The following is a 9,378-nucleotide window of genomic DNA, read 5'->3' as shown; positions in this document are numbered from 1 at the left end:
AGCCATGTTGGCACTATTGTTAGCCTCCTCCCTATCCTTCCCCCTCCAGAGGGACCCTCTTTATTGGGGATTGTGGGTTGTGCATTGCGGGTGTAGTCATCACTTATGGGGAAGAAGCAATGTCTCTTCATAATAGCCTAACTTATGGCTCAAACAATCTTTTGGCCCCCTCTCCCATGAAGTTCCCTGAGCCATGTTGGGTTTGTTTGAGGTCTACTTCAGTGATGAGGTCTTGGGAGCCTCTGTGTCTGTGGATATCTACCTGGTTTGGTAGGAATTGGGTATTTTCTATGTCTATCTCCTTCACCCTTGTCCTGGTACCAGGTTCACCAAGAAAGCAGCATTCTTGCTCCTTTTCCCAATTATCCTATGGTTTCAACTGGGGCCCTGGTGAGGTGTGATGGGCTGATTCTCTCCTCAGCGTCTGCATCCATTTGAAAATGAGAAACAAATTCTCCAACAGAGAGTGAAGTCAGCACCAGATAAATGGGACAACCATTATTATTTTAGAGAGAATTTTACAGGTGTAGGCCCTCTTGTAGCCTCCAATTGGTGGGAGATTTATATTGGAGAGTGGCTGATTTTTTGGATATGCTTCTGACTTGTTTCTCAGCTCCAGATATGGGTTCCATTCTACTGAGCAGATCAATTAGCCAAATCAAGAGCATCTGGTTACCCACCATGGCTGTGTGTCACTATTGCACTTGGATGAACATCAGTCAGGTTGCTTGCTGCTAAGTAGCTTAGACCACGAGTTGCTCAGACAGATGTTGGACATTTTCCCCCAGTCACTCATGTAGCACCTTCTGGCATTAGATGAGCTGTCTGGGGACTGAATCTTCCAGATTCCTGCCAGGCCACTCCATGTCGCATACCAACAGCATATGGTGTCTTCAGCAGTAGGGACTTACCATTAACCTTTGATGGGTCATCAAGTACTCTGACAAAATTTTGTCTTTTTTGGGGGGGTGGGGGAAACTTGTAGGTCTCTCTGTTCAACAGCTCATTGTGGATATTAACTGCATGCTGGTACAGGGAGTTATAGTCCAGCACCAAAGGAAAAGAAGGAAGAAAAAGATAGGTAATATAAAAAAGGAAGAGAGAAGAGGGAGAGAGAGGGAGAGAAACAGGAGAAGATTAAAGGTTAGTCTACATCATACCCTTTCCAGGCCCTGTGATTGAGGTGTTCCCTCTAAGGACCTGATGAAAGTTCAACCATTTAGTCTGTCTTTCAGGATATAGGATTTTATGGTACCGTTTCCTTTTGGGTCCACTTTTGTGACCCACCCCACCCTTAACATTCCCTCCCACCTGTCCTTCCCTATTGTCTGGCACTTAGGAATGTTATTAGGTATGTCAGCATCTTGGGCAGCATCAGGTGAGGAGCCACAGATGAGTGAGACCATGCAATGATTATTTTTCTGAGATTGGGTGAGTTCATCAAGAATGATCTGATCCAAGTTTGACCATTTTTCTTCAAATTTCATTGTATCATTTTTCCTTACTACAGTATAGAATTCCATCATGTCTTGTATTGAGGTCTTTGATCCACTTGGACTTTATTTTTGTGCATGACAAGATGTTTAGGTTGAGTTTCATTTTCCTGCATATGGTTATCCAGTTTGTCCAGCACCATTAATTGAAGATCCTCTCTTTTTTACAGCCTACATTGTTAGGGCCTTTGCCAAATATTAGATCACTGTAGTTACTTGACCCAAAGCCCAGGTCCTTGATTCTGTTCCATTGGTCTATAATCCTGTTTTTAGGTCAGTACCATGTTGTTTTTATTACTATAACTTTGTAATATAGCTTTAGATCAGGTATGGTAGTACCTCCAGGGGTGTTTACTTTGCTAAGGATATGCTTGGATATCTGAGGACTTCTGCCATTCCATATGAAATTTGAGAACATTTTTTTCTCTGTGTGAAGAAAATTGTTCAGTTTTTATTAGTATTGCATTAAATCTGTATATTCCTTTTGATAAGATTGCTACTTTCACAATGTTAATTTTGCCTATCCAGGAGCATGGGAGGTTTTTCTATTTTCTCAAGTCCTCCTCAATTTCTTTCTTGAATGTTTTTATGTTTTCATTGTATAGGCCTGTCACATCCCTGGTTAATGTTATTCTGAGGTATTATTATTTTTTGTTGCTATTGCAAATGGGAAAATATCACTTATTTCTTCCCCTGTATCTTTGTCTTCTGCATATAGAAAGGTAACTTGATTTTTGTGCATTGATTTTGTATCCTGATACTTTGCATAAGGAATTAATCACTTTTGAGAGTTTTGAGATGGTGGTTCTTGGGTCACTTATGTATAGAATCATGTCTGTGAATAGTGCTAACTTAACTTCTTCCTTTCCCATTTGTATCTCTTTTATTTCTTTCTCCAATCTTATTCCTTGAGCTAGGACTTCCAGTACTATGTTTAAGAGCAGAGGTGAGAGTGGCGACCCCTGCCTTGTTCCTGACCTCAGTGAAAATTTCTTCAGTCTCTCCCCATTAAGTATTATTTGGGCTTTAGGAGCTTTATATATAGCCTTTATTCTTTTGAGATATAAATCATCCATGTCAATTCTCTCCAGTGTTTTGATCATGAAGTGATGTTGTATTTTGTCAAAGGCATTTTCTGCATCTATCAAAATAATCATGTGGTTATTTTGCTTAAGCTTGTTTATGTGGTGAATTACATTGACAGATTTCTGTATGTTGAACCACCCCTGCATTCCTGGGGTGAAGTTTACTTGATCAAGGTGGATAATGCTTTTGATGTGTTTTTGAGTTCTGTTTTTGAGGCTTTTGTTCAGGATTTTTGCATCTAAATTCACCAGGAAAACATTTGTAGAGTTTTCTTTCCTTGTGGCATCTCTGCCTGGTTTTGGCATTAGGGTGATACCAGCATCACAGAGGAGTTGGGGAGCTTTCCTTGTTTCCCAATTGTGTGGCACAGTTGAGAAAGATTGGATTCAGTTCTTCCATGAAGGTTTGATAGAATTCAGCTGAGAAGCCATCTGGTCCTGAACTCTCTTCTTGGGGGAGGTTTTTGATTACCTTTTCAATCTCAATGGGTGTGATAGGTTTGTTGAGGGATTAGTCTGCTCTGAGTTTAGCTTTGGTAGGTGGTATGCGACCAAAAATTCATCTATTTCCTCCATATTCAGTTTTGTGGAGTAGAGGATTTTAAAGTAAGTCCTGATGATTCTCCAAATTTTACTTATGTCTGTTGTGATCTCTCCTTTTTCATTTGTAACTGTGTTAATTTGAAGCATGTCTCTCTCTCTCTTTTTCCCCCCACTTGATCAAATTGGCCAGGGGTTTATCAATCTTGTTTATTTTTTCAAAGAACCAGCTCATTGTTTCATCAATTTCCTTAATTGTTTTCTTACTTGTCAATTCATTAATTTCTGCTCTAATCTTAATTATTTCTTTCTATCTGGAGCTTTTTGGATTGCATTATTCTTGTTTTTCCAGTGCTTGTAGGTGGATGGTTAGGTTATTGATTTGGAATCTCTTTGTCTTTGGTTGAAGGTATTTAGTGCTATGAAGTTTTCCCTGATAACCACCTTTATTATTGTCCCATAAGTTTTGGTATGTTGTGGTCACACTGTCATTCATTTCTAGAAATTTTGCAATTTCATTTTATATTTTGTCCACTACCCATTTATTGTTTAAAAGTGTGTTGTTTAGTTTCCAGGAGCTGATGGGATTCTTTGTGCATCTTTTGTTGTGAATTTCTAGCAATACAGTATTGTGATCTGCTAACATGTAGGAAATTATGTAAATCTTCCTAAATACATGGAGGCAGGCTTTATGAACCAGTATATATTCTATTTTAGAGAAGGTTCCATCAGCTGCTGAGAAGGATATGTAGTCTGTGAATTTTGGGTAGAATTTTCTGTAGATGTTTGTTAGGTCTAATTGATCTATGGTTTCATTGACGTGTCTTGCTTCCCTGTTAATTTTCTGTTTGGATGATCTATCTACTGCTAATAGTGGAGTACTGAAGTTCCCAACCATGATGGTGTTGGTGATTATTTCTGTTTTATTTTCAAGTAGGTTTTGTTTTATAAATTGTGGTGCACCTGTGTTTGGTGCATAAAGATTTAAGATTGTGATATCCTTTTGTTAGATCATTCCCTTGACAAGTAAGAAGTGGCCTTCTTACTGGTTGTCAGGAAACCTGAAGGAGGGAGGGGAATGCTATCCTGGTGACTTGGGTCTGAGTAGCCTGCATGAAGTGCAGGAGGACCTGTTTCACACAAGGTGGGGCAGAGGGTGGGATGATGATAGTAAAGAGGTCCCAGGTGGCAGGAACACTGAAGGAGGGTGGGGGGACACTAGCCTGTTGATGGGTCCCAGTAGCCTTCAGGTAGTGCAGGAGAACCTGGTTGTGGCTGGTGTGGCCTAGTGTAGGAGGGACCTGTTGGTGGGGCCGCTGGGATGATGGCTGGGACTGCAGCTGGAAAGGCTGCTTGAGGGGATTGAGGGACTGGTGGGCTACTGGGAGCCATGGGAATCAGTGGATTCCCTGCTTTGCTCCTCTGCACCCTCCCACTGGAGGTCTACTAGGATCTCCAAACCCCTAAAAACTCAAAAGATCTTGTGTTTCCTTCCCTGCGAGGTGAGGCATGACTAGGCAGACACCATCTTGCCTGGAAGTCAGCCTCACAAAACAACTTCTAACATGCCTACCAGAAGTATCAGGGAAGAAAGGATGGAGTAGAGTCTTTCCAGATTGAGCAGGAGGAACCTCTTTTGGACAAAGCAGCTTGACTCTGCCAGCCAGCCATCCCTGATTACATTGGCCATTGTGACTTTGTTAGTCTTTGTGAGCACAAGGAGGACCACTAAAATCTTGCCAAACCCCCTGCTTCCCAGCACCATTTTTCCCTGCCCTCCCCACCTTACAGTTTTGTTCCAGATGGAATGAGTAAAGGGCAGACACTGGGTGGGGGTATGTGTCCCATTTTATATCCCCAGACATGTATCCTGGCATCCTGGAAGGTAGTCTTATGCATCCTTTGTGATGGCAGCAGGCCAATGACCAGCAGCCAACCTGTGTGACAAACTCTTTCCCACCCCTGTTCATTCATTACCCAAGCACCCAGTGTTGGTTCTGCTACACACAGAAAGAGATGCTGGGTGTGTCTCTTGGAAGCCTAGGAGGCTGCCAACTTAGGGTCAGGTGCCTTGCCAAGGTTTCCTTCCCTGGAGCTGCCGTTTTCCCCTGCACTTCTTGGGCTTAGAGATAGGTGCAACTTTGAGTTCATGCCCCACGTCTTCTTCAAAGGTACAGTAAAATATGATGTCTTGTTTGGGAGTGTCAAATGTGCAGCGACTGGGGAACCACCATGCCACTGGTCTTCCCACCAGGAGGGTTCTAAAGTAGTCAGATCTGCACTATGAACACAAGACTTCCATAATAGGAAGAAAAAAGAATGGCATCAAAATAGAAGAGAAACTAATTGGATAAAAGAAGGGATCCAATATACGGTGGATTTGGGGGTGGAAAAGAGGTTGTTGGGAGGGAATTATTGTGGTTTATTTTCTTTATTTATGGAAATTGTCAATAAAAATGGTTTTTACAAAATAGGTCTGTGCTGGAGTTGAGTCAAAGATGCCACTACATTTCACCACTGTGAGGTTTGTCCTCTTGGGTATGCTCTGAGGTCTTTCACTTGGTCCAAAAATATTAGACATCATCCTGTCAGGCTTGCTTGAAGGACAAGAGATTGCTCTGTTCTCCTCTGGGGGTTTCCTGGGCCTGGATTCCTCCAGATGGTGTGTCTTGACACTTTGGTCTCCTCAATCAGCAGGGAAGATTATGTGAATTTAAGTCCAAGGAAATAATGCTGCTAACAGGATACCAGCATGCTGGCATGGAGAATTGCAGGCTTTTTAAAATTAGCAAGGGTAGGATTCAAGATGCTGTGTAGAAACTTCCATGGATCTATGACTTTATAACTTCATCATAGAGATGGAGAAACTCAAGGTAAATCATTCATTTCAATAATTATTTAAAGTACATGTTTTTTTTTAAGTTGCCAGTTATATTTATAGAAAGATAATCCCCTGGCTTTAAATAGATATGTACATACAAATATGAACAAACTTAAAAAAATACAAACCCTTGGATCACAAGGGGGCTTCTAGTAGCCTCCTATCCTTCCCCCTCACCCAAGGACAGAGGGCATGAGTCTGCTTTTTAGAAATTATTAATTTTGGCCGTCCTTGCAACAGCCTGAAATTAGGTTAATTTACCTATAAGGTGAAATTCAGAGAAAACGTTCTGTTTCCACACTGAACTCTGCATCTCCAGAATTAGGGCTACATGCTTTCTGATTCTTTTAGCTAGAATATCAGGATAAGGGGGCAACCCCTGAAATGGGCTAAAATTAGATACACTCAGTTTAAAAAGGGGTGTGTGTGTCATTTGCTCTAGGAGCAAATGGTAAGATAAAGGCATACAGATCCTAGGGAACACCCAGTTCCCACACCACAAAGGAATCTATTGTCCAGCTTAGGTCCAGGACCTATGTTCTTTACTCTAGCCACCCCTACCTCCCCTACCTATTTCTTTGGTAGTGTCAGAAGACAAGATTCAGTTCCTGGGTGCTGGAAAGGAGGGAGAGTGTTTCAGGGACTTCCAATGGGTACTGAGAGAAGAATTTAAATTTTCCCTTTTTAAAATATTTAAAAATAAACAAGTCAAACTCCATCCTGTGCTGTACACAGCCCTTTTGACTCCCTGACATTGATTTGAGGAAAGAAGAGAAGGGGTGTCAATGTTGGAAGGGCCTCCTCACTTTCTTCCTCCGCTTCGGTTTGGCTTCTCCCTTGGGTACAGTGCTACTGGGCTTGGAGGCTGCAGTGGCCCCAGGGCCAGGATGAGGAGCTGCAAAGAAGTTCCCATTGGACATTTGCCCTGGGGGTACTTGAAAGATTCCACTCAAGAAATCCTGAAGATCAGCAGGAGGGGCTTCCGGGGTGGCTCTCTGCCGACCACTGGTGCCTGGCACCCGAGAACCAAATGAGATGTGATAAGGAACTCTATTGGTATCTGTTGAGATTCCCACACGCTGACATCCAGCCCATTTTGATTCTGCCCAAAAGTCACCTTCCTCAGCAGGATGCAGCCTGTTACACTCAGCACAGTATCTAGCACTCTTAGGTTCCCTGTCCATTTCAAACCTCCTATGCTTTCCTTGGCATCGGCTACACATCATAGTATTCATTGCCTCCTTGAGGTCATCTTGCAGCTTGGACAAAAACTCATTCACTGACCAGCTCAGTTCATTCTCTGCCATTCGTTTCATCTCATATTCCTTTCTCCTTTCAGGATTGCTGACAATGTCCCAAGCTGCGTGCAAAACCTTGAAGGCCTCTTCAGCCCGAGGATGATGATTTTTATCAGGATGAACCATCACTGCCAGCTGCCTATAGGCCTTCTTTAGTTCAAGATCTGATGCCGTGGTTTCAACCCCCAGCACATGGAAAGGGTTTAGTTCATCTTCAGGAACACCAGCCATGGTCAAAAGTCGAACCACTTCCTCTTCCGGCTGGCAGTAGCGTCCACTAGCCACAGGTGCATTACCCTATCAGCCCTCTGCTTGACCCAAGGCAATTCCAGTCAAGTCCAGTGAACTAATCTTACCAGCTGCTTCCATGGCCTGCTCTCTCTCAGCAGAGTCAAGCAACGCTGCAAGGCTGGAGAGTCCAGCCAAGAGAAGAGCCAAGTGACCTTATCCCTCCAGCCTAACCAGTCACCCAGTCCCACCACAAACCGCCAGCCCAACTGCAGACAACCCCAAAAGAGGGCAAGAGCCAGGAGCAGGAAAGCACCCAGCAGCCTAAGAAAACGGGTGAACAGTCCTGCCCCACAAGAAAACCCCTGACTGAGACACTGGAACACCACATGTCCCCAGCCCCTCAGTCTCCCTGCCCAGACTCCCACCCAGACTTGAAAAAGGTCCAGATCACTGCCTTTCAGCTGCCTGCATGCATAAATGAGATGGCCACACATTTCCACATATTCCCCCACCAACACCAGCAGTTTAATCAGCCACCAGAAGCCTGCCTGTCCAAGCTGACATAGCTCCTCTGCCCCCCACAATCCCAGGCCTCTGCGCTTATCAGCTTGACTTCGTTTCCGGCCCAGACGATGTCGACCAGGGGACCTGGGATCTCTTCGTCCACCTTCCCGAGTATCCTCCTTGGTCAGAAACCGGTGCCTCTGCCTCCGGGGTGGGAGTTTCTTTCCACTGGGCACACGTGAAAAATCAATGGGAATTTAAGAGGTTCATCTTCATCATACTCTTCTTCCAACTCTTCATCTTCCACCAAGGTTGGAGAGGTACAGTGGTGGCAAAAGTTGCTAGAAGAGCCATCTCCTCCCTCAGAGTAAGGCCCTTCAGGGAGTCCAGGAGTTCCCTGGCAGTTACAAGCAGATGGAATGGAAAAACAAGGGTTCCCATCCTCTTGGTACCCAGCCTCGTTCTCTTGAGAGTTCCTGGTCCCCTCCTGATCCCTCTTCTGAAGACGCCTCACTCTGTTCAGGGTCTTCTTCTCTAGGTGGTCCTGGACCCCTTGGGGGACCATGGCTTGGATCCGACCAGTGGGCTGGGTTTGGGGGCTGTGTGTACTTAGGACCGGAGTGCCTCTGTGAGGCAGCCGGTACCATTGGGAGCAGTCCCTGCTGAGTCCCTGAGTCCTGAGAATGAAAGTATTTCAGGGTCCACCACCGCTGTGGTGAGCTCCACACAACCCTCCTTCTCCCGGGTGCTTCTGGGCCATGACCCCAGGGGCTTCCTGATGATTTTAGGTCACAGCCATCACGGTAAGATCTGATGCCGGCTGGGCAGACGCGGTGAAGGCAATGTACCGAGCCGCGGCGGAAACTCCTCCCCTCGAGCAGCTGGGCCTGAGGCCAGGGGGAGCTACGAGAGCAGCTCCCCCGGCTCAGCCTCCCGCTCCCGCTCCCGCTCCGCTTCCTCCTTCGGTCCCCTCCGCGGCCGCCGACCTGCGCTCACTTCCACTTCCGGGGTCACCAGGGAAAAGACGGGAAGGGGAAGGAGAAGGTGAAGCGGCCAGCTGCGGAGTCAGATTGCAGGGGGCGGCCCTAGCGTCCCGGCCACGCCCCGTAAAGGACCCTCCGCGGCCATCCTCGCAGGGAGCTCGCCGCGCACGCGGGTCGCGCTGCTGGCCGCGTGGCGAGCGGGCTCTGCAGCCGGGCCTGGGAGCCGAGGGCGAACTCTCCGAGTTGCTCTGCCTGTATTTCTTGGCTTGGACGAAACTGGGAGATGAAGGACGACCACCGAGCCGCACTTAATAAATGTGTTTTCCTTGCAGACCAAACCGGGGCATGCAGAGGGGCCAGCTG

The 9,378-nt window shown here is 45.6% G+C and overlaps 1 pseudogene; it reads right to left on the bottom strand.

The window, feature by feature from the left end:
• Positions 1–6,713: 6,713 nt before the first annotated feature.
• On the bottom strand, positions 6,714–8,975 carry LOC101601257 (annotated as a pseudogene).
• Between the last annotated feature and the right edge of the window lie 403 nt (positions 8,976–9,378).

Source organism: Jaculus jaculus, chromosome 7, assembly GCF_020740685.1.
Source record: "Jaculus jaculus isolate mJacJac1 chromosome 7, mJacJac1.mat.Y.cur, whole genome shotgun sequence".
Lineage (NCBI taxonomy): Eukaryota > Metazoa > Chordata > Mammalia > Rodentia > Dipodidae > Jaculus > Jaculus jaculus.
The sequence above is the reverse complement of the archived record's forward strand: the minus strand, read 5'-3'. Positions and strand labels throughout refer to the sequence as shown.